Consider the following 24,282-nt stretch of genomic DNA (forward strand, 5'->3'; position numbering starts at 1 on the left):
CCTCTTCCAAATCAGAATTTCAAATGGGTTCACATTAAAGACAGAATTCAAACTGGTGAGTTTTCCTGTAATTAACTGTGATAATACAAGGGATGTGGAATGCCCTTTAAAACATAGCTGTAGGCTTGCAGCTGCCTTTCTGGGATGTATTACAGATTAGTCATTGTAGTGTGCATTATGATTTAACAGACCAAGAAGCACTTTCAAAAGATTGACATGTGATGTGGCAAAACTCAGTCAACCGAGCAAACATAGAACCATCTCTTCTCAAGCTTTTTAAAAGCACCAGAAGCCACATTGCCATTACTAGAGTTTGGCTAAAGGGTTACAAATTTGAATTTTGCTAGCCATGAGTGAAGTTTACAAAGACATAGAAATAGCCAGTCAGCTTCCACTTAGTATTTTACAAACTGATGCACTAAGGTACAAAACAAAACAGTCTAATTAGTGATTACAGGAAAATGGTTCTTTTGCCTCCTAGCTCCCACCTCCACTGCTTACAACAGATTGCCCTCAGCTTGTGCTTCAGTCTTATCAAATCCAAAAGCACTACCCTCCTCTCTGACTTCTGGTTCCCCATTCAGAATTAATAATAACTTGCATGATGAACTTGCAATTAAAATGATAGGTGAACTTGTTTATTCCATCAAAGAATCACACAGCTGTAACATAAAACCTTGAAATACCATCCACAGGGAGAGCTAAAGTGTATGTTGAGAATTCATAAGATAACACAAGGAGTTCACACAATGCATTTGGTGCTATTTAAGCCAAAGACATCCTAAGCATGAATCTTTATGAGAAGAAAGTGTATATGCCTTCCTGAACTCCGCAGAGGGAACCTCACAAGATGGGAGCAGTCTGGTAGCAGAACAAAAAGTATCAACAATAGATAGATTAATTGTCCATAACCCACTGCTCCATGAATGCCAGCGCACAGCAGCAATGTAGAAATTGCCTTGAGGTTCTTGCCCTAATGATGAATGGCGGAATAAGTTTCCCTCTTGCATTTTCCTCATGGGAGTACTTCACCCTCTCATGCTTCAGGAGGTTGAAAAGACAATGAGTGATAATGTCTGGCTACAATTTAGATTCAAAGGTAACAAAGAGACACATAAACCAAAGCTAACCTTATTTTTTGTACCTCATTTTGATTGCAGTCTTGAACATAAGTATTTGGAATTTCTAGACACAAAACTCTAGGGAGGTCTATGTATTATTGCATACATATGTATAAGATTATCAATATTGAGGCAATAATGACTTCCTGAGAGAGAGATCAGTCAAATGCATAGAAAAAACATCATAAGAATTGGCTGCCTGAGACTCCTGAGGTAGCTTTTCTGACCCAAGATATTGTCAGGAGAGTCACTTTCCTCACTCACTGGGTTAGTGGCTTAAAAGAAGCAATGTCGAGGCCTGCTCTGCCCACCTGTCAGTAGGACTGTTTTTTTGAAATCAGGTGGATATCCTGCATCTTTAAGACAGCACTAATCTCTGATATGAAGTTAATATTGCTATGTGGGGTGAAAGAAAATAAAATTGAGGTAGATACTGTCTCATACAGGCATTCAATTCAGAAAAATTAGTTTTCCTCTTTATTTTATTCCCTTCAGGTCCACAGTCACAAAAATACTTATAGGTAGGCTTTCTTTTCCGTTTCTTTGCTTTTTTTTTCCTTTTGACTCCCATATGCTCTTTTTATTCCTTGACATACCGTCACAGTCATGATTACTTGCAACCATATGCATTTTTTTCTCTCTTGCACAATTTTGTTTCATATTGAAAGAAAGGCACTCAGTAGAAACAATAAGAATGCAATTATGTATTTCCAATATTTATCTGAATACAATTATACCTTTTAATGACAATTTTTATAAAAATTGGACATATGTATGGACAAAAATAGTATTTACAGAATAATGCAGTGGAATGAAGCAGTATTCTGCTTTACAATGTTGGGCAAGTTCATTATACAAAAATACTTAAGGAAAGTTTACATGAAATAAGCTTTCCAAAACATCATAATTTGTACTTGCAACAGCTTAAACAAACATTTTTAGGGGAAACATAGATTTCTGACTCTTCCCACTTACAAACCTGACAAAAATAGCAATCCACATTTCTGTAAACCTTTCTTTGGCTTCAATTTATTATGTGGCAAGTTTTTTTTTGTTTTAAATTGAAAACAAAAGAAATTGACAAAGCAAAGCATAAACAATAGAAAATATTGCAATTCTGGAGGAATAAGCAGACCAATTTTTTAAAGGGTCAGACAAACCCTGAAATACATTATCCATTATTGTTCTAATATTTTTTATAATCTATCATTGTGACAAACACACAAGCTTGTCTTCATTTTTCAAAACTGTGGACATTTTCTGCACCTAGTGAATTCTGGGTCACATCTGAGTCTGTGGAAACCACAAACACTACAAAACATGAAATCAGATATTGGTGTTGGAGAGAAGACCAGTAAAAAGTTACAAGAGATTCAATTATATTTAAAATATCTGAAAAGTGAAAGCATCAGTGGGAAAGAGTTTAAATGCAGATAAACGGAACTGCTGCAGATAAATGGAACTGCTGTGGCTGCTCTAAGAGCAGAGACTTCTCAGCACAGAGGGGCACAGCCACACACCTGAAAAGAGCCCTGTAACCCCCTCCCCATGCAGCAGGCATGTCTCCTCTGTGACTGTCCCCCCTTCCCAGGAGCCCTTACAAAACAGATATGAACCTCTGCAAGTGGAACCAAGCAATCATGAGGATGATGGTACATCCAGCTGAGAGGTGTTGCCAAGGTTAAGTCAGCCTACACGCAGCATCAAAACAGCTTCCACAAAGAAAAAAAGATGGGTCATTGTCATAGGAGACTCTCCTGAGGGGAACAGAAGGCTCAATATGCAGACCAGACCCACTTCTTAGGGAAGTCTGCTGCCTTCTTGGGACCGGGGTTAAAGATGTGAAGAGAAAGCTTCCTACCCTGGTACGGTCCTCAGACTATCCATTACTGTTTTTTCAGGTAGACAGTGAGGAAGTTGCAACTAGAAGTCCAAGGGCAATCAAGAGAGACTTCAGGGCCTTGGGACAACTGGTTAAGGGATCAGGAGCACAAGTAGTGTTCTCTTCTATCCTTCCAGTTGTAGGGAAGGATGAGGGAAGAAGCAGGAAGAGCCAGCAGATCAATACCTGCCTCCAAGCCTGGTGTCTCCTACAAGATTTTGGGTTTTTTGATCATGGGTCAGTTTACATGACACCAGGCCTGCTGGCGACAGATGGAGTATACCTGTCTTAAGGAGGGAAAAGGATCCCAGCACAGGAGTTAGCAGGGCTCATTGAAAGAGCTTTAAACTAGATTGGAAGGGGGAAAGGGGTAAAACCAGGCTTGCTAGGGATAAGCCTGGGGACAGCACACCAACATTTGAGGGACGGTGTGCAAGCAAGGTCTTTCAGTGTGCCGTCTCAGTGGAGGCAGGGGATGGAGACCCATGCAGCAGCAAAGACGCAAGGGCTATGGATGTGTTAGAAACCACAGAAGTGCCTGAGAATGTTCATATAAGAACTAGGTCTTCTCCCCCCAGAAAGGTGGCAGGATCAATAACCCAACTGAAGTGCGTCTATGCCAATGCACACAGCATGGGCAACAAACAGGAGGAGCTGGAAGCTGTTGTGCAGCAGGAAAACTATGACATAGTTGCCATCACAGAAATGTGGTGGGATGACTCGCACAACTGGAGTGCTGCAGTGGACAGCTATAAACTCTACAGAAGGGATAGGCAGGGAAGGAGAGGCAGTGGGGTAGCCTTGTATGTTAGGGACTGTTTTGATATTCTAGAGCTTAATGATGGTGACGATAGGGTTGAGTGTTTGCGGGTAAGAATCAGGGGGAAGGCCAACAAGGCAGATATCATGGTGGGAGTCTGTTACAGATCACCCAACCAGGATGAAGAGGTGGATGATGTATTCTATGAGCATCTGGGAGAAGTCTCACGATTGCTAGACCTTGTTCTCATGGGGGACTTCAACTTACCAAATGCCTGCTGGAAATACAATACAGCAGAGAGGAAACAGTCTAGGAGGTTCCTGGAATGTGTGGAAGATAACTTCCTGACACAGCTGGTGAGGGAGCCAACTAGGGAAGGCACCTGCTGGATCTCTTGCTTGTGAACAGAGAAGGCTTGCTGGGTGATGTGACAGTTGGAGGCCAGAGTTTTCAGTTCTGGAGAAGTAAGGAGCTGGGTCAGCAGAATTGCTATCTTGGACTTTCAGAGAGCAGATTTGACCTATTCAGGAGCCTCGTTGACAGAGTCCCTTGGGAGGCAGTCCTGAAGGGCAAAGGAGTCCGGGAAGGCTGGACATTCTTCAAGAAGGAAATCTTAAAGGCACAGAAGCAGGCTGTCCCCATGTGCCGAAAGACCAGCCGGTGGGGCAGAAGACCAGTCTGGCTGAACAGAGAGCTTTAGCTGGAACTTAGGAATAAAAGGAGAGTTTATGACCTTTGGAAGAAGGGGCAGGTCTAGAGGACTAGAAGGATGTTGTGAGGTTATGGAGGCAGAAGATTAGGCAGAAGATAGAAGGGCCAAAGCCCAGCTGGAACTTAATCAGGCTACTGGTGTAAAAGGCAAAAAGTGTTTCTATAAATACATTAGCAACAAAAGGAGAGCTAAGGAGAATCTCCATCCTTTATTGGATATGGTGGGAAACATAGTGACAAAGGATGAAGGAAAGGCTGAGGAGCTTAATGCCTTCTATGCCTCAGTCTTTAATAGTCAAACCAGTTGTTCTCAGACCAGTTGAGCTGGAAGACAGAGAGGGGGAGCAGAATGAAGCCCCCATAATCCAAGGGGAAATGGTTAGCGACCTGCTAGACCACATAGACACACAGAAGTCTATGGGGCTGGATAGGATCCACCCAAGGGTAGTGAGGGAGCTGGCAGAAGTGCTCACAAAGCCACTTTCCATCATCTGTCAGCAGTGCTGGCTAACTGGGGACATCCCAGTTGACTGGAGGTTTGCAAATGTGATGCCCATCTACAAGAAAGGTCGGAAGGAGGATCCGGGGAACTACAGGCCTGTCAGCCTGACCTCGGTGCTGGGGAAGGTTATGGAGCAGGTCATCTTGAGTGCCATCACGCAGCACATACAGGACAACGAGGGGATCAGGCCCAGTCAGCATGGGTTTCTGAAAGGCAGGTCCTGCTTGACTAACCTGATCTCCTTCTATGACAAGGTGAGGTGCTTAGTGGATGAGGGAAAGGCTGTGGATGTTGTCTACCTGGACTTTAGTAAGGCCTTTGACACAGTTTCCCACAGCATTCTCCTGACGAAACTGACTGATCATGGCTTGGACGAGTATACTCTTCACTGGGTAGAAAAGTGGCTGGATGGCTGGGCCCAAAGAGTTCTGGTGAATGGAGTTAAATCCAGTTGGCAGCCAGTCATGAGTGGTGTTCCCCAGGGCTCAGTACCGGGGCCAGTTCTGTTTAATATCTTTATCAATGACCTGGATGAGGGGATCAAGTGCACCCTCAGCCACTTTGCAAGACGACACCAAGTTGGGCAGGAGTGTTCGTCTGCTGGAAGGTAGGAGGGCTCTACAGAGGGATCTGGACAGGCTGGATCGATGGGCCGAGGCCAGCTCTATGAGGTTCAACAAGGCTAAGTGCCAGGTCCTGCACTTGGGTCACAACAACGCCATGCAACGCTACAGGCTTGGGGAAGAGTGGCTGGAGAGCTGCCTGGCGGAAAAGGACCTGGGGGTGTTGGTTGACATCCAGCTGAATATGAGCCAGCAGTGTGCCCAGGTGGCCAAGAAGGCCAATAGCATCCTGGCTTGCATCAGAAATAGTGCGTCCAGCAGGACTAGGGAAGTGATTGTCCCCTTGTACTCAGCACTGGTGAGGCCACACCTCAAATACTGTTTGGACCCCTCACTACCAGAAGGACATTGAGGTGCTGGAGCATGTCCAAAGAAGGGCAATGAAGGTGGTGAAGGGTCTAGAGAACAGGTCTCAGGAGGAGCAGCTGAGGGAGCTGGGGTTGTTTAGTCTGGAGAAGAGGAAGCTGAGGGGAGACCTTATCACGCTCTACAACTGCCTGAAAGGAAGTTGTAGTGAGGTGGGGGTGAGTCTCTTCTCCCAAGTAACAAGCGATAAGACTAGAAGAAATGGCCTCAAGTTGCACCAGGGCAGGTTGAGGTTGGATATTAGGAAAAATTTCTTCACTGAAAGAGTAGTCAGGCACTGGAATGAGCTGCCCAGGGAAGTGGTTGAGTCCCCATCCCTGGAGGTATTTAAAAGACAGGTAGATGTGGTGCTTAGGGACATGGTTTAGTGGAACTTGGCAGTGCTAGGTTAACATTTGGACTTGATGATCTTAAGGGTCTTTTCCAGCCTAAGTGAATCTATGGTTCTATGATTCTGTGATCTGATGATTTTAACTTAATATATGAAGACAGGAGAATGCTGAGTTACCAAGACAGTTTTGGATAAACTAATGGCAAAAGTAACCTCCATACAGCCTCCAAATTTATACTTAGCATTTTGAGCACAAGGAAGTGATGGTATTTATAAATCTCAATCTTACATGCTTCAGAGGGGGGGTTATCTTCCTGACTGAGAATCTAATGGCTTGTTTCAGTGAACATCAGTTACCTCCCTGGAGGTGTTTAAAAGATGCGTAGATGTAATGCTTAAAGACATGGTTTAGTGAGGGACTCAGCAGTGTGAGGTTAACAGTTGGACTTGATGATCTTAAAGGTTTTTTCCAGCCTAAACTATTCTATGACTCTATGATTCCCTGAAGGGGTGGTGGGAATCCCTGTGCCATCTCCAAGGGCACCACTTCTTTCACCTGTCACCAGGGCTGCACTATGTGCTGACTACTCTTCAGCTTGACTAAAATGTCAGGCTCTCTTTCTCCATTCATGGTTTTTACCCCTTCCAATCTTACTGATCTTTATGTTATCAAGTCACTGTAGAAGAGACAGAGAAAAAGCACTAGTAGAAGAAACAGGGAGTTTGCATGACGAAAGGGTTTGGGAAAAGGTGACATTGGGATTTGAGACAGAAAGATTAAAAGGACAGAGAAATGGAAAAAAACGAATCTTTTTTCCTTCAACCTGCCAGAGCTTTCATTTGATTCCTCACTCACCCAGCCTTCTTAACAGGATACTAAAATTTATTTTGCATGACACACCCAATTCATAACAATTGCTCCACAAGCTATTTATTGTCAGCTATGACACTAGAGACTCCCACAGGAATAATTATTTCTCTTGTTCTTCACCAACATCCACATGCCCAATGAAGATAATGTCATCAACGGTGGGAGTGAACATGATACATGTGCATGCATGTGTTCACAAAAATCCATGTGCACGCATGCACATGCATATACATTCATTCCCTACTTTGGCAAATGTATCTCCATTATGATTACTACATATCCCAATGCCAATTTGCATTACAAACACTTTTATAATTTCATAAAATGAAGCCAATGCTTTTCATAAATTGTTATCTAAAGTCTCAGCCGAGAACCAGTGTTAATTAAAAAAGACATTAATGTGTTAAATATTTTGTCATAGTTCATAACTAGAGTTCCTAATTTTCCTTGATGATCTGTTTTAATGGCTTGTGAGTTATTTTTTCTCTTATTAATTGTTTCATTTTTAAAAATCTGAAATAAAGATTTTCTAAAGCCATGAAAGTCATATTCTTATCAAGTCTGATATTTCAGCTTGTTGCTTTTAAGTGTCTGTGATCCAGGTACTCAGAAGTATTTGAATGTATAAAGATGTATCACAGTTTTCAAAAGTATCTAGACACATAAGGTAAAATCGAAGCATAAACTGTGAAGTAGGCAGCTACCACGCTTATGCATTTCTGTAAGCCCTGTTATGGTAATGCTAAATGCTTTTGAAATCTAGTCTTGTAATGCTAAATTTAGTTTTTTAAAGAGGAATCTTCTGAAGGGCAAGCATAACTATAGTGCTTGTCCAGAGGTCATGAATATATAATTCATGATCTTGTAATACTCATTTCTTCTCCAAAATAGGTATTTTTAAATTTATTACTTTTAGCTTTTTAAAAAACAGCAACCTTACAGATTACATTGCCTTTATTTATTACCAAAAACACCTGTCAACATGGTGTCAGACTGCTATGCAATAAGTGATTTACAAGCTACTAGGAGAGCATTGGTATAAACGAGATAATAGGCATTTGTCCTCTAAGGTCAATTTTTACAGTATTCACCTATTCTGAATAAAATCAGAATACTTTAATTAAACTATATGGCAATAATATCGATGGCTAAAGTAACTGCATGTTATTTGCAGCTGTGGTTTACAAACTTAAAACAAGATTGATATTCTCATGGCAAGTCTATTTTATACAGACAAAGGGGTAAGCTTTGGCTAGTTTAGGCCATTTATTTCAAAGAAACACTTTATGGAAATGTCTTGTCCTCTCCACTAATATTTTAATGAGTCTTACAGTTCTTTCACCAAGAATGCTGGAAGAGAACATCTGAAATACAGCAGGGCTATTCTTTTGCTTTAATGTTATTCTTTTTGCTTTCCCCTTTCTCTTTCTCTGACAGAGGAAAAAAATCAATGTTAGTAATGCTTAAGAAATCTAGGGTGACAAATAGACCACGGAGAGTACTGAGGATTTTTCAAAGACTGTCAACAAACAGATGTTCAAGAACCCCATCTGAGCAGAAAATCTCCTTCTCTCCTCTGCTGTAGTCTACTGTGGTCCTGAGGGACTGTGCCTCCTATAAGCTCTCTATGACACCCTGCCAGCATGCAAAAAGAAACATCTACAGTTTAAATTAGAGAAAACTAATTCTTCTTCTGCAGAGAGAGGCTGGCTGGGGAATCCAGAGATTGACTCCAGAGTGAGGACATAATGATTAAGACCAATAGCATTTGGGAACAGTAGCATTTTGGGAGCTAGTGAAGGAAAAAGTCTAAGACCAAAGCAACAAGCAATTCCAGAAATGGGAGAAAACAGGAAAAACAGTGAGTTAAAATGCTTGAATGGGAGAGAAAGAAATTAGTATAAGTCTCAAAGGAAAAAGGCAGGGTGAGAAGGTGGAAAAGACACAAAAAACAGTGTAGAGAAGAAGCAGATGGAGTAGGAAAACAGGTTCAGCTGGGATGAGCAATAAGGGCTCGTGCTCACTGAAGTACATTTTCCAGGATCTGAAGGAAAAGTGTGTCCTGGAACAGACATCTAGACTCTGACAGTTTACTATTGCTATGCTGTCAGTAATACCTGAGAAAAACATGGCCAAATGAAGACTCAAGTTGTATTTCCCATCTCTCAGCTGTATAGTGTGGTCAGGCTCTCTATGGTCTACAAGGAGGGCTAAGCATACATACTGCACTCCAGTATCCCCCAGCTATATTGATATGTCTTTCTGGAGACTAAACAAATTCTGATCCTACTGATGACTTATTTCTGTGTCACTATGAACTCAAGGAATACATTTTTGGAGGTTTGTTTCCATTTTAGTTTTCTTAAAAAAAAAAGACAGGTAAAACTATAAAAAAATGAAAGACTAGTAAAGAAGTGCCTATCAAGAAATAGAAGTCAGATGTATTGTGATCTGTGCAAAGTAAATACATTTTTTGGTACTCTTCCATTACATACCTGTATCCTACATCAGCACACTGATGGATCAGACCTGTTGCTGAATGCAACTGTATAATGAAAAAAACTGATCTGTAGACCACCAGTTTCTTCTATTACAGAATTCAGATTGTGCTGCAGTGAATGGGAAATACTGGTCTCATTAAAGCAGTGATAACAAACTCAAAGATGAAAAATGTGGAAACAAAAAAAAGGAAAATAAATAGCTAATGTACTTATATGAGGAGATAAAGACATGTGGGGGAAAAGCAGCAGCTGATATAACTTAAGGAAAGAGCAAGGCGCTTTTAAAGAATCCAAGAAATAAAGAAATACTATGAATATTTTAACAGAGGATATAATAAAATTGTAAATAATGATGCAGAAAAGATAAAACCAATACTTCTGCTAAGGATTTGGAAAGAAGCACAATGCTTTACTAACATCCCTTTACAGGGATACAATTAAATCTATTAATAACTAAGGGGAATGTTAAAGAGAATCTGTTAGAGTTATGTAGTTTTAAATCAACAGACCTGTGTAACTTTCACCCACACATTATTAGTAAGTTGGCTGAAGCATTTTCTGGACTTTTCTTGCTAGTATTACATTAGCTAGCATACCAAAGACACTCCAGAGGATTCAGAAAATATTAAGAATGCTCCAATGGGAAATTGTAGGTAATTATGTCATACGAGGAAAAAACATAGAAAAGGTAGTATGGAATTATATCAAGTAAAAATTAAGTGAAAATAATATAATCATGGTCAACTGATACCATCTAAGTGGAAAAAAAAGCTCTTGTAAATCAAATCAGATTCAATCTTTGGTAAGATTAGAATTTTGGTTGGTGAATTTGCTGCATAATTATAACTTTTATGAGGCTTTTGACTCAGCATCTATTATCTTCTAATTAACAAATTAATGATAAACAGTACAACAAAGCATATGTTAAAAAGACTAATAATTGGATAATTGATTAGTGGCAAAACCAACTGGCAACAAAGAATAAACAGGGGTTGTTTCTAGGCGTGAGTAGTATAAACCCTCATATTTCTAAGTATGATTCAGAAGTATGTATTATATCAGTGCAGAAGAAACCGATGAAAGTTACACAAAACTAGCAGACAAAGGTAAGGTCAAAGAGACCAGCTCTGGAAATGAAACACAGTGCATTTTTTACAGAGAGACAAAAATCCCCTTCTTACTCTGCCTCCCACCCCCAAAATGTAGTACATGACTGCACAACGAGAAACTATTTCCTGATAGCACCATGTCTGAAAAAGAAATTCAGGGTCAGTACAGACAAACAAGTAGAAATTAGTTCCCAGGAAAACATAGAGAAATTGTGGGTTAATGCAAACCTTGAAAGCACAAGCAAGGAGGAGCAGTAATGAAAAGCAGTGGTGATTTTATGCCTCTAGATAGCACTGGTGAGACTGATACTGGCAAACTGCCTCCTGTTCTGCATACTGCATACAGTTCATTTTTAAAATGTCACTGAAAAAATTGGAGATTATATAGAAAAAAAGCTGCAAAATTATTCCAGGCTGCAAAAAATTCAGGTGAGGGAGGACTTAAAAATATCGGTCTGCTTATCTTATCAAAAAAAAAAGACTGGCAGGTAGCGTGATTGCAGTGTATAAGCACCCTCACAAGGAACTAAAGAACTCTTTAATCTGGCAGGGAAAGACAGAAACCAATGGGTAGAAAAGGAAAGCAGGGAAATTCAAAATAGGAATAAGATAAAAAATTTAACAGTGTAGGTGATTAAGAGCTGGAACAAACTCCCAAAGGGAATGGTAGATTATCCATTACTTGGTGCTCTCAAGTCAAAGCTAGGCACCTCTCCAGAAAATGTACTTAGTCTGGAGTCACTGGAAGAAATATAATGTCCTCTAATATACAGGACATATGTGACTAGATGATCTAATGGTCTCTTCTGGCCTTAAAATCTGTCAGTCAAAAGTAAGGCTGTGAAATATTGCCACACAAAATTGGATTTTAACCCTCCTTCTACCACACAACATGCCTAGATACTGGTTGGCAAATCACTTGATTCAAAATGTCTATAAACCGTTGCTGACAGTGTACTACTGTTTGGTGCTTGGATTCCCATCTTACAGTCTTGCATACTGATGCACTGATACTAGCACAATCAAAGCCAGTGAGAACAATGTAGAGAACTTACCAGAGTGCCACGGATCACTATCTGAATATCAGCCTCTAGGAATTTCAAAATAAAAGGTCTTAACTTTTTGTGCCTCTGCTCCCTACATGTTAATGCCATTAAGAACATTTTCTCCCCATCTAAGTATAATGAAAATAAACGAGTCTCCACAAACATTATCCTACTGAATGTCAAAGAAAAGCCTATGATAAAACTAGCGACTTTTGTACTCATAGAAAAGTATAGATAGATTTCAGTGAGTAAGACATGAAAGTGTACATTACATAATGAGAGTTTAGTGACCAAAAAGCCTTTCAGTTAGTTTATAGATTATTTCATTCAATGAACAAGGCAAGGAATCTATGGAGAGTGTACCATTACAAAAGAGTGTATTAAACATATACCCAAATGCACCAAAAAACTGATGTTGCATCACTTCACAGTATCTTTTTTATTTGCTAGGAATACAGCCCCATCTTTGGTGGATTTCACATCCCCTGGTCATAACTGATGAAGTGGCCTCTTCTCCAAATCTTCACAAATGGTAAGAAAATCAGAAAGAGTAACATTAAATGCATCCAATTATGCTGTCTGAGACAAAATGTGGTCTAACCACTCCCAATACAGCAGCATAAACAGATAAAAATTATGGAACTTTGGGCACCTGATGGTACAATAGCATAGCACCTAATGACCAATCTACCTTGCAATGTAGTTTGAGAAACCTCTCAGCCTTTCTGCTCATGATCCTATAGCTCTGGGATACATGGCAGTGGATAAGTACAAGGCTTGAGGGGGCACCAGCTGCCTCTCATAATGCTGTAAACTTCAAAGCCAGGAATAGAAAGGTAAACCCACCACCACTGCCCTGTCTGAACAGTAAGTGAAGTGGCAAGTTACCAGCTGCCTGTCTTTTGGATTTACTTCCTCTGCAAAACTTCAGATGATGGGTAAAACATGAATTTGTTGTGGTTCAGTTCTGGCCAGAATATTCTAGGGATCAACCTTAGCTTCCCAAAGAAAAGTGGATAGGATTCATGTACATGAACGAATGCAATTTTGTACCTCCATCATGAGCTAATGGAGTAGTAGCTTCCATCCTGTTCAAACATGATTGTATGGTAAGTTCTAAAATGTTTTCTCAGCAACTGATATTGTCCATTTTGTATGCAGATAAACTCAGGCACAGAAAAGTTAACTGAATTACCTGGGTTTACATGGCAATTTAGGGGCAGACACAGGAATGCATTTACAGATTGTGCAAGTTTTCATCAAATGGTAAAGGCAGAGTTTGCCTTTTACATAATTTTGGGACAAACTTACTCTGTTTGCATTTAAATGTTGTGTTTACAGTTAAACTTAACTGTGTAAGGAATTGTCTATCCATGAAAATTTAGCTTGTGTCCTATGCACCTGTATCCTACCTGCCATGTCCTCTAATATAGATATGAATAAAAAGTTCGTCATTTTAACTCAACTCTTACATAGATATCAGTAATATAATACTGTTGCATTATTTTCAGTCAGCCAGGTTTTCTAAGTCTGCAGGTGGGTGAGATCCTTTCTAGCTTCACATGAAGACAAATATTAAAACTTCCAGCAGTGTTCTCTAAAATAGATTCTGAAGTCATGGTAGTGTATCTTTGTCTATCCTCTTGCAAGTGAGTTCCATTACTGTCACTTTGTCTAGAAATCAGGCTATTAAGTGCCATCCTTACGGGGAAAACAAATAATCATTACTTTATCATCCAAAATTATCCTATTTCTAATAAATATACTTGAACATTTTTACTGAAATAGCAAATTGCATTTATGCAGCATTATGACTGAGACTGCATATGTTACTGAAATTCGGATCTTCTAACAATCTTCACTTAGAAAAGCAATGTTAGACCTGGACAAGGAGCCTAAGGATAGGTAAGGATTGTCCTGTACCCACTTTTCAGAACAATCAGTCAAATTATGGCAAGTACCCATGTACAGACAACACAGGCTGTTAGCACACGCAGCAGAATTTAAGGGGTGGCACCTACATGAGTGAGTTAAAGGAGAGAGGGCTGCAGCTCTTTTCATGACTAGAATAACAAAAACTTTTCACTAGTCCTGCAACAGGTGCAATCTCAGTGTTCAAACATCATCAGTTATATTGTTAAACTTATTCAAAACTGTGGGGGTTTATTGTTGGGTGGTTTTGGTTAAGGTTTTCTTTTTGTTTTGTAAACATGTACCACTGCTTTTTGTGGCTTGACAGTCTTATGTATGCTTTCATTGTAAAATAGTGTTTGTGTAAAATGAATCTGATTGGCTATAAATATTGGCTGTAAACCTTGACAAATTTTCTACAATCAACAGCATAATATCTTAAACCTTTCTCACATCTTGGCAGGTTTTAAGAGAAGACTACCCACACTGGAGCTGACCACCCACCTGTTGTTTTCTCTATTAATTCGATTCTTGTCTGAAAGGTATTTTAACCTCATTTGTTACAATTAATTAGGTCTATTTGTTCATAATGATCATCCCAAGACTCCTGATGCCAATACAGAAAATGTAGTATGAGTGAGGAATTCAGGCACCATGTGAAAGCTTAGAATGATAAAGCATTCCCTTACACACTCAATTTCTAGGAAAAGAAAATCTTGAGAAGATTATATGCATGTATTTGGCTACCACACATAGCTTTGAACACATTTAAAATACCTAAACAATTATGTGTTTGGAAAGGCACAAGATAAAATTAGTTTCATCTGTCATCTGGGTACCACAGAAACTTCCCCTCCACTTCCTGTTACTGATCCCCTCCTCCCACATGTTCTATGCCAAATGGATACATATTCTGGTTTATCAATAAAAACCACCTCAAATTAATAATTCAGTCTCCTTTCATCTTTTTAGAATACAACAAGCCAAGGCAGTACCAGCTAATCTCAATCACACTACAATCTGCTCTCTCCTGTTGTAGCTTTTTCATTATTCCTTCTAAATCTACCTTTTGTTTCCTTTGTTTCACATCAGGTTCCTTATGTAAGGGCTTTAGCTATCAGAGGCATAAGCTGCAAGATGACAAGAGTGCAATGTTTCAAAACAAAATATTAATGACATTATGTAAAAGACTCACATGACCATTTTTCCCTAGCAACAGCATGCACACCCTCAAAGTATGCCTTCAGTGGCTGAGCCTGGCAAAGAACATTGGTACATACTGTGTTTCCCATCTTTTTTCTAACACTTAAGCATTGAACAACCTAGTCCCCCTTTGATATAATTCTTCTACCTCATTCATCTATAAAACATCATACAGCAGAGTGAGAGGTATGAACCAAAATAGAAGTCCTAATAAAATAAGTGCCCCCAGTTTCCTGGTATTCATAGTTTTTATTCTCATGGCAGGTGCAGTTCAACAGTAGAAAGTGAAATCTCAGAAGAATAAGTCTTTCATTAGGAGCAATGGTGATATTTTATATTAGGCAGCTGCCAAGCGCAGACATAGTGGGCTTGCTTAATATAAGTAACAAGCAGCACAAAAAACAAGGGAAATAATAAGCCCTAGTGTCTCTTCTTGCCTTTTTAGGTTGTTACAGTCATGATGTGATAAAACGTGTTCATGTGGGAATTAAACACATAATCTTGTTATAAGAAATAACATCTGGTTTGCCTTGTTCTCAGGTCCCAGAGGGTTAATTTGTTTGCTTTTGTTCAGAAATGGAAGAAAGACCTGCATTTGAAAAGGCAGCTGGAAAATGATCTTCTGGATAGTTACAAAAGTAGCAGCAGTGCGTAATCACTCAAAAATCCGTGTTTCTGAGACCTCAGTGTGCCTGGGTATCTCTAGCTGCCAACAACCATTGACAAGCTGCAAATGCACTTGGCTTGAGACCTCCCTCTAGAGAGCACAAGTCATCGTATAGTTCCTTCATATATATCAATCTTTATTCCTGAGTCCTTGGCATGTTACATTGCATGCATAGCCCCATAGTAGTAAAGGCATACCCTAGGGAACAGACTGTTCAGTGAAGGATATTAAAAAATCCCCTACTATTTCTGGAGATGCAAATTCTGTGTCTATCACTAAAGCAAAGAGATTCAGTGAAAACAGAAATTTGAATTCCAAAGACATTCCTGCAAGTGCCGCAATGCCAGTACTGATACTGTAGACCTACATATCGGGAGCTGGTGAGGAGCAGAAGCAAATAGAGCTGTCAAATCACTTACTGTTTTTAAAGTAGTATATTTTGCTATTTTAATATCTAAAGATATACGAAAATGAAGATAAAAAACACCTACTGTACATGAAACATCACCTGCTTGTTCTGACAATCAGCATTTTAATATAGAGATTAAAAAAATCCCAAACTTGAATAAACTGTTCAGAGAAAGATATACATTCAGCTATGTCTTAACAAGCTTAAGTTGTAGAACTATTGCATTATTTACTTAACTATGTAGTTTCAAATGGTACAGCAGGTGTGCCAGCCATATGGGTAAATGCTCACCTGCTCATCTGTCCACTTGGAGGATACTGCAGAATTCCGATTTCTTGTCCCTCTTCTTTACTATGCTTCTGAAGCCATTAGTAAGTGAAAAGAAGGCTCATAGGTTTTTGCTATGTTCGTAGGATGTACCTGTATATTTCCACCTGCCTGCTCTGACTGAAGCAACACAAAAAATTACCTGAGTGTGAGTTTGGTTGGTTTTTTTTGTCTTGCTTGGAGTCAGTGAAGTAACACTGCAGGAAAAAATCTGCAGTTTTTGGTGATGATATCAGCCCTTCAAAAAGAAACAATTTAGCTGCTGTTTCTTAGTCAGGCTGGTAATTTTTAGGGTCCCAAATTTAAACTCTTCAGACGTTTCAGCTACACTAAATAATGCATCGACTCAAAATGTCACACTTCACACTGTCAGAACTAAAAAGCTCTGACAATTCTGAACTTTGTGATCTGTACCTTCAAGGACTTTTGTATTATCTCTGCACAGTCTTTCATTTCAGGCTTTCAACTTAAAAATAACAGCTTAAGTGCTTTTTCTTAAGTTCTCTAGCTTAAGACAAAGCTGCAGTACAAAAAAAATGTGTAAACCCCCGCCCCTCCCAAAAGCACAAGAAGCTTCGTGAGTTAAAAACAAAACAAAATAAAATGGAAACAAGAACTCCCCCCAAACTCAAAAAACTCTTTTGATCCTTAACAATGAAGAGCATTGTTTGTGTCCACTGCAATATACATTGTAGGCAGGAACCTACACTTGAGAACTGCCTGGATAAAGCCTTGCAAGGCACTGAGACTACCTAGACTAAAGACTGGCTTTTGCAGGTAAGTGATTAATCAGTTGCTGAAGCATAAAGAGGAAAAAACAAGCAAAGCTAAGCATAAAAATGATCAACTATATGGAGCCACTGCCCAGGCCAGTATGCAGTCAGGCTGAACGGGACACCTGCATCTCATAGGCTGGGACAATCCCAGCCATCAGCACTGTCCTGATCCCCTTTAGGGTCATGTATGATATAGGGCTGAAAAATGAAAGCACAGTCACTGCATCTGGCGTCTCAGTGTGGATGACTGCAAGTTGAGAAACACTTACCTTGTCATAGAATCATAGAATCATAGAATTGTTTAGGTCGGAAAAGACCTTTAAGATCATCAAGTTCAACCATTGGCTTTTCAGTCATGGCAGCAGAAGCAAGAAGCATGGCCCCATAGCAAGTTTAGAGTGAAAAACCAAAAAGCTACAGCTGTTATATAGTAGCTTGCACCTAACAAAAAATGTGATGAGGAAGTCTTAGGTTATGCATGAGGCATGTGTCTCTCAGAATACCATGAGTCCTTCCTTAGAAAGGTGAGAAGTAAGGGCAATTTGTGTACGTGGACACTGTCTGGCCACAGTGCCATACTGATGCGGCCAGTGCATTGTACAACAGATTGAGCTCTCTGAAGTAGAAACATGATGCAGACCTAAAGACTACTACTGTACTGCTAACAAAGATAGAACTGTAACTGTATTTGTCTAAATTCAGCTATGCCAATACAGTCCTATATTGATTTTGCTGTAACGTGAGCAAAACCCACAAGTATGACGCTACATTGACTGTTTTTTACAATAATAGCAAATTAAATGAAGGCTATTCCCAGAATTGTCTGGATGTTGTCTGTGCTATCTACTTGTTGTAATGTAAACAACCACTTTAATTGTAAGCCATGTGAGAAACAGAAAGATGAGTGTGTAGTGGGGGATGGTGGTATAAGGAAAAGCAATGTTTGCCAAATGGAAAATTGAAGAAGTTGACAAAGTACATACTGACTTTTTATTCTGAATAATAAAAACCGAGGGCTTTTAACATTTTGACAAAACTTCCTTTAAACAGAAAAAGGAAAAAAAGAAAGAAAAAAGCAAGCTTATTCCTGGCATGCATACGCTCTTCCTGCATTTAGTAAAACACCACTTCCAAAGATGCTTTCCCGCCTGGATGTGTGCCCTTTGCCTTTTCTAGCCCCTTGAACCATTTTCATGTGCAGTTCAGGTTGAATAAACTGCACACATAGGGTTTGACTTTTAGATAAGAACAAAAGTTATCCCCAGGACTATGCAGGAAAGATACTCACTCAGAGCTCTAGATTAATGCAATGAAATTTCAGGACTTTCAGCATTTCTTCAGCAGGAAATAAAAGGCTTGCAAACAAACAGGAAGACTAGTTAAATGTATTTTTAAGGTATTCTCCTAAAGAAAAAAAGAAAAATGGTGTTCCTGATCTCTTGTGACTCATCTTCATTATGCCATTATTTCTGCTTTATTTCAGCTGGTCTTGATACAGTATCATATTGTCTAACACATTAGCAATCACCTTTATTGCTGTACATGGGTTTTTCTTCCCTCCAAACAGGGACTAAACCAATGTAATTATGGCTACAGTCTCAGGAGCAATCTAATTAAATACAAGCATCATATTTTCACATACATATCCATAAAAAAAAAAGAAGACTATTTTTTTTCTGCTGTGAAAGTCTCCCTATAAATGCACATTTCTGCACAAAACCCAGCCCGTATTAGGAAAATTGTATAAGAGCTCAAAAGACCAAAATGAGGTAAACTTCCACAGATGGGATCAGCACAGCGTACTGTGCCTGAATGGAGGCCCGTTCAATGCCTTGTGATGTTGGGTTCCCAGCATCTGAAGGGGTGTAAGGTTATCTATATTATCCCGTCTTTCCTTATAGTGTTAGCTCCAATAAATGGCATTCTAAATAATACTTCACAGAGTCTGAGTGCCTTTCTTACTGGGATCACAAAAACCCAGTGTAAAATTGGTGCAAAATACCTTCCTCCAACTTTCTGGGGCAGCTGCTTTTTCAAAATCTACACCTTTAAGGCAACCAGCTATGAGCTGAAGATGCCAGTGACTCCAGATCCTATATCTCCAAGGCTGTCTTCCAGTCATGGAAACTACCCCAGCACCAGAAACTTAGGACTTTCATTGTTTTCACCAAAAATATTTTTTCTTCAGAATTTTTAACCCAAAGACACATACCTCTTACATTTAGTACCATTTTTTTTGCTACAAGGCAGCTCAGTAAATTTTTTCCATGACCATATGTCGCTCCTTATAAGAACAGTAGTTTCTTCCCCGCATAAGCCTTCTGGCTTCCTCCTTACCAAGATCCTTATAAAACACAAAAATATCAAGGCACAAATCTTTTCTCAAACACTGACAACTAAGACACAAATAAAGCTTTGAGAAAATTTTCTTTGTTTTGTTCTTCCCATTTAACGTGCTTAGTTTTTTATCTCATCAGTTTTCTCATCTGCAAATGTTTTTCAATTCAGAGATTCCTTTAGGAAACCTCTTTTGCATGTTCCTTCAGCTATATGTTCCATGATGCATATTCCTAATTCTTTTAAAATCCAAACTGTAGCTAGATCTATTATGTGGATAATTCAGAAATTCAGAAACAGTTGAACTCTGATAATTTTTGATAGTTATACATGCATTCCACATGAAAAGCAATATTTTTCTGGGATATTTGCATTTTCTGAGTTACTCAAAGATATTTAGATGTGTATGTATATTTGATGGATTCAAGGCTTTCAGTCCGTATGCTCGAAGACAAATAAAATATGAGTTGAAGATTCATAGGCTGGTCTTTAGGTAGCTGATTAAATTCCTAAGCCTTTAGAAAGAGTATAGGAAGAGAAGCTTCTGCCAGTTTCAGACTCTGTGTCCTGCTAGATATCTACACTGTCTTATTGACAGACTTGTGTCTAGTTTTCTTCACCATCTTTTGTGGTTTCCTGGATAGCTGAGCAAACATGCAAATGCCTGATACATAAAACCAGCAAATATGTAATATATGTAAGAATTATTACTGGAAGAGCTTACTTAGTTCTTTCTTGTTTTGCTGTTCCTCATAGCCCAAAAGTAAAATCACAGAATTTTTTAGGTTCATATATCTGCTGTGTATGGAAAAAAACATTAGGGTTTTAACAAAACATGCCAGTTTTGTGAAGAAGGCATGCTTGCTTGAAAATGTATAAATACCTTTACACTTCCTGATGCACAACAGTCAGGCATTTGGTTGTGGGAAAGGAAATAAATCAAATTACCACCCAAAGAACTCAGTTTACTGAAGGTGAGGGAAACAGATCAGCAGAATCATGGTCGTCAACAGCTGTGTAGTGAAACTGTGACATGGAGAGAATGAATAGGTATCCTGTTCAGAAATTATTTAGACTGATGCAGTGAACTTGGCCAAAATTGTTACTTTTGAGAGTCTGCTTTCATAATGTATTAGGAAAGTTACTTGTTGCTTGTTGAATTCTCTGGGTAAATTAAATTCTTTTTCATAGTGGTGAGATACAGTATTTCATACCTGTTATGATTTCTCCCATAGGTGCCTACTATGTGGTTATAGTTGAATGATTCTTGACATTATAGATACAGTTTGAAAAATACTGTAGGATTTTTGGAGATCACCTACATTTACTGAGTTGAACGACAGTATAGAGGTTTAGCACACTGCATACTCTCATCTAGTTCAGAGAACTAAACCTAGAAAAGTAATTGCTATATATCACCAATGGGGAAATGCAGCACCCTCCAAAAAGACGATTCAATGTAACTAGGTTATATGCTTCAAAGTAGTCAACAGTCACTCTCCCATGTATTCACAGACACAATGTCATTCAAAATTTTGTATGAAGAATAAAACCCCCCAAAAATAAAAATGCCCCCCTACTTGGTGCTCTCTTAAGAGTACATGTGACAATATGAAATGCATTTATTTATGGAATTCAGTCATCCACTTCAAGCAGAAGTCAGCTGCAGTTTAAGTCTTGCAATATACACCTGATATTGCTGTCAAATATCTATGGCTAGCAAGGACCTTCCCCTTCAAGACATCTTTACTAACATGAAAGCAGCAAGTGGGTAATTGACATGTTGTTGTAAATGATCTCCAGTGGAGTGATACTGTTATGGATTAGCCATCCTCAGGTTGATGTTCTATCACAGATGGGTTCCCTGTGGCAAAGATCTAAAGAAAGTCTGTGTCCACAGTACTCAAACAGGGAATCAGAGTAATAGGCAACTGCTGTATGATGTGTGCAAAGCATTTATTCAAAACTGAAGGAAGGTTTGATTCATAAAATAACAGAGCTAGCAGAATTAGCTTTGACTCTTTTCCAGAGTGTTCCCCTCACACTAAACCTACTGTGATCTCTGATCAGAGAACTGAACTGATGTCTATGTTAGATTTCTGAAGGAAAGAAAAGGACATGAATTTTCTAAGAAAAGAAAGACACTTCAGACTTGATTATGAATTTGTTTTTTTCTTGATCAAATGCTTTTCCATAGATATTAATTCTTCTCATTCATTACATCAGTAATTGTTATTTGTCATACAATGTTACAGGTAACAATTGCAAACAAGATAATGCAAGCACAATAGAATTGATTGAGTGCTTAATCGTAGGCAATTTGTCTCAATATATTCATATTGTACTCACGTTCATATCAGGCATGGAAAAAGAAAAAGTAAGGCTGAGTAAATCCGAAACAAGATTTCTACAAGTCTTCTCAACTTAGTGACTCTGAATAAAAAGAATGGATTTAATCCTTTAATTATAGTTTGAATTAAAATTACCCATTTTGAAATGTTTGATATCAACTATTTGTATTTAACACTTCAGCAATAACACAGTGACTGGTTTTTTTTTAAGTTACTCAAAGAATATAGTCTTTTAAAATAATATGAGCCTGAGGAAAATAATCTGTAAGTCTAGCTTGTATTGAGTATAGAACAGGTTTGTGTTCTACTTACCTTTGGATTATCTGGAAAGTTTTAAAGCAGTGAGAAATGGGTAGCTTAATCTTGAAGTCTTTCCTCAAGAAAAATTAGTCACAAAGAAGGTGCCGGTGTTGTTCAATTCCTAAATGAAGAAAGTTACAATATATTACAAACATAACAGAAGGTTACAGTACAGCTATGTTCAGTTTTGCCTGGAAGGAAAAGTTTGGAGAATTTTATGGATTAAAAGAATAAAGTATTTCATTCCCTATATTTAGATCATATAATGCATGAGTAAACCCAGAATTCTGTGAGAATTTTTATGCTTTTTTTTTTTTTTTGTAATTTATGATCAAAGACTTTTAAATAGGCGGTTTTAATGTTCCTTTATTTCAAAAACAATTTGTTAAGATTTATACTTTCATATAGAATTTGAAATTCACTATAATAAATTCTGTAGGAAAAAAAGGTAATTTCTGTAGAAGTACTTTATGTTGAGGTTCAATCCACATTGGACAGTCATTTGTTGCCTGAATGCAGTAAATTGCCAAGTTCTAAGATAATGGACAATCACATATAACAAGCATTTATCTTACTGGCATGAGGGCTCACTCTAGTGATGTCACATTACTGACAAAATTCTCTTTTGGTACCAATTTTCTGTAGAATTCAGGTTATAAGTATGCAAAATTAATTATAATTATTGTACATTAAAAAAATTCTTGCAGTTCTGATTTTCCTGTTTTCAAAATGATGACCATATCCAGACTTTACAACTTTCAAGCTATGGATAAAGTTGTCTGCAACTATCATGAGATGCTCTAGGAAGAAGGTGATTATCACAACCAGTTTGAACAAGCAGATTCTGTATAGCCTGCTAAATGACAATATAGTAGTTTTGTATGCTATAAATAAAGTGGGTAAGTCTGACAGATACAAAAGAGAATTTAAATTAAGCTGTATAGGAAGTATACTTTGTATCTGACTATTGTAAAAAAAAAAATCTGTTTGGTTTAGGGATTTAGTGATAGGTAGGTGTGGAGAGCTGTTCCTTCCAAATCTGTTTTCCTCTCTGTGATGTGAAGCTGTTCATTTAAGAAGATACAGACTAGCAGAACCAAAGAATGTCTATAATAATTAGTATCTTCACAAACTACTCTAAAACTGGATTAGCATAGAATAGGTGCTCTACCTTTCATACTGTGATCATGTTTATTTATTTAAATTTTACCATATGGCAGCAGCAGAGACATTACAGAAATCCAGAGACTAGAACACAGCTGTTTCTTCCCATCCTTTAAGCTCAATATAAATTACATTTGCAAAAGCCTAGCAATTACATTCATGCTAAAAGATACTAAATTATGCATGACAAAAAATAAAGACATGCTATAAATAACAAATCAGTTTTATTACAACAATTCAGTTAATATTTATAAGGCACCAAATATCTTCCAGGAATAAGAGCTCAGCAAAAACAAGGGCAGTTCCTTTATGACACCTGCTTTGCTGCATCCTCACAGAATTAGTCAGTCTGAGCCAGGTATTTAGATAAATAAACCTAAGAGGATCAGCTACAAACAGCCTTAGCGGTCTTGCATTCTGTCAAGGGCAAGTGCCCCAAAATTTTAATTGCTTCTTTAACAAATAGAAGCTGAATATCACCACAAAGATGAAAATACACTGTATATAAAAGATTGGACGAGATCAGTCCCTATCTATAAACCCCTGACAAGCTTCACTTATCACACTTTACATTGTAAAATGTCAAAATGCTTTGTAGCAGTAATTGCATACTCCACAGAGAAAGGAAACTACTGGCAATACAATTTCCAAATTTTTCATCAAAATGGGCTTTGTCCTGTTTTACACAATCACAGTTTAGCTTAATAAGTCCCAAAGAGCACCACTGAATGAATGTGTTGTAGAAATGACTTACATATTTTCTTTGTGTTGACAGCCCAGAAGGTCTCTTACAAAACACGGTTGCCCAGGCTGGGCCAAAACTAGTTAAAAATGTGGAAAAAGCAATACCAAGATGCAGCCTTGTCAGAGATTCACATCAGAGAGACCTCACTAGAGCTACTACAGGCGTTGTGCTAACCTAAGTCTACCAATCAAGATTCACAGCTCTTAGCAAAACAAAATAGGACAAGAAAGCATGTAAGAATATAGTCTTCTGTACCTGCCTTACATAAA

The sequence above is a fragment of the Nipponia nippon genome, unplaced genomic scaffold, assembly GCF_047370975.1.
Source record: "Nipponia nippon isolate SJK-2023a ecotype South Korea unplaced genomic scaffold, ASM4737097v1 scaffold_8, whole genome shotgun sequence".
NCBI classification, from domain to species: Eukaryota; Metazoa; Chordata; class Aves; order Pelecaniformes; family Threskiornithidae; genus Nipponia; species Nipponia nippon.